Source organism: Sminthopsis crassicaudata, chromosome 3, assembly GCF_048593235.1.
Source record: "Sminthopsis crassicaudata isolate SCR6 chromosome 3, ASM4859323v1, whole genome shotgun sequence".
In the NCBI taxonomy this organism is placed as follows: Eukaryota; Metazoa; Chordata; class Mammalia; order Dasyuromorphia; family Dasyuridae; genus Sminthopsis; species Sminthopsis crassicaudata.
The window spans coordinates 547,039,845-547,042,269 of record NC_133619.1 but is presented as its reverse complement, the minus strand read 5'-3'; positions in this window follow the sequence as shown (position 1 = coordinate 547,042,269).

Genomic DNA, 2,425 nt, shown 5'->3' with positions numbered 1-2,425 from the left:
TGCTGTGTCTTTTTTAAAATTTGTGACAGTTTTCACTTCAGCAAAATGAACACAGTACAGTTGGGAGTCTCTGAAAACTATTTTCTGAAAATTATTTACAAAGAGTTGCATCCCTTAAACAAACAGAATAGTCTGGGAGAACTAGCTTACTTGATTATGTATAATAATAGCTGGATGGGCTCCTCCATATAAGGAAAGAGAATAAGTTGGTTTCAAAGTTCACATCAATATGGTTCTATCAAATTGATTAATATTGATTGGAATAGAATAGGGGTCCAAATGAATTATTTCTCATGTTCAAAGGTAGATGCAACTCTTTATCAGCCTCCATTGTCTTGGCTTTGAGACTATCTTGATTAGTAGATTTTTTTTTTTTTTTGAGGCAATAAAATGACATGCCCAGGGTCACACAGCTAGTAAGTGTTAAGTGTCTGAGGCCAGATTTAAATTCAGGTCCTCCTGACTTCAAGGCTAGTGCTCTATCCACTGCACCACCTAGTTGACCCTTGATTAGCATATCTTTAGACAGGTCTGGGACCTGGTCAACTAGGTATATTCCACTTGGGTCCTCCTAGTTCCTGCCTTTATTTCCCCTCCTCTCCTGAGATGGTATGAAATTCCCCAAGAGTTTATAGTTCCCATATAAAAGATGTTTTTGTGATGAAGATTTTGGCTGAATCCTTTTCTGGACTAAGCTTGGTGAGGTACTTTCCACCTCGGTGTCTTCCCTCTAATGGCATCTTACTCTTGGTTAATTATGAATTCCATTAAGGAACTCATCTTTCCCCTTATTAATTTACATAATAGCAAGCTCTAATTTGTGATGATTTCATGTTGTGAACTGAATCTCTACCATGCTATTTTCATATAACCTTTTTACAATTCATTACTCTCCTAAATTAGTGCTTAATATCAGAATCAGGTACCAGGTGTTTTGGGGTTGATCAAATAGAATTTTATGGTTTAGAGTCTGGAGAAAACAACTCTCACAAGTAGATTAAAAAATGCAAGGACCAAATATGAGCAAAAAAAAAAAAAGTGGAGTTAGTATGGGGGTTACTACTAGGGACCCTCCCCAAAGGAAGACTGGGGTGGGGAAGGAGATGAAACTATCATAAATGTCTTTCATCCAAATGGCTTTTCCTAGAATAAATACCAAAGAACATTTTCCCAAAATTCTGCTTTTTTTTCCCTCAAAGGAGTAGAGATAATGGAACAGTGTGGCCTTAAGTGAGTATGATCTCCTTTAGCAAAAATTCTAGAGCCTTTTCAGTTTTACAAGGGAAGGCTTTTTACCCAACTACTACAGATGTCAAAAAAAAAAAAAAAAAAAAAAAAAAAAAAAAGCGAAAGCAGTTTGAAGCCCCTGCCAGGGGGCATATATGCAAAATCCACCTGCCAATCCTCCCCTAACTATGTATCCTTCCTCCAGATAGACTTCAAGATGGGAGGATTTAACAGCCCTTTCAAAATTTACTTATCTGGTAGCTATATGAGGGAGAATAGGAGTCAGGAGTTGGAGAATTAAAAGTACCATGGTCAGGGGCAAACAAGCAGCAGCATGGGCAGCTGACTGTAAATCTGTTTCCCTTGGCCTGAAGTGAATTCCTCTTTTGTTGTCTTTTACAAAATATAGCAGAAGCATGGATAGCCAGAGAAACCTCCAGGGCTGGGCTGCACATCAAGATATTATGCTCATGTCTGTTACTGAACACTTGCTCTGATTACAAAAATTTGCTATAGGAGGAAAAAGCAGGGACGTGATTATAATAGCATCAAAACTGAGGCTTCAGGACCTCAGTTTGAGAGCACATACATGACAGGATAAAACATCCTTGCTCTGTTCGACAACCAATCATCCAGTAACAAGATGAGAAACAAACAGAACTGGGAAACTGAGTCAGAAGGATCCCATCTTGAGCAGAGGCTAAGATTGTCTTCCCAGCTCTTGCCTAGATAACAGCTACTTTAACAGCTCAGGAAAGGATCCCTCCAGGTAATTTATGGCATTTTTCCCAAATGGCGGGTTATTGACAATGCTCCACCAATCACATCCAAATTCAAAACTCAAAGCAATATTAGTTACAACCCCAAGAGATTTCATCTCAATAGCAAGTTTCACTATTTAGGTTTTTAGATCCTTAACTATCTATTCCATGTGCCTGTAGAGCACAGCCAAAGCTAGATGCAAGATGGTCAGGTTAGAATCCTGCTGTAAGTACTTCAAGAAAGCTATAGATCATATTTGTTATCATTTTCATTAATCAAGAAGACTATTATGCACTTAAATAAATATTAAATAATTAAATACTTGACAGATGGAGACCGTGGTAGAAATAATCATTTTCAGAGAACTTGCAGTTCTAACAAACCTCTTAAAAGTTTCTTGCATTGTTAAGCAGTAGAATCTTTGATACAGCGTCAA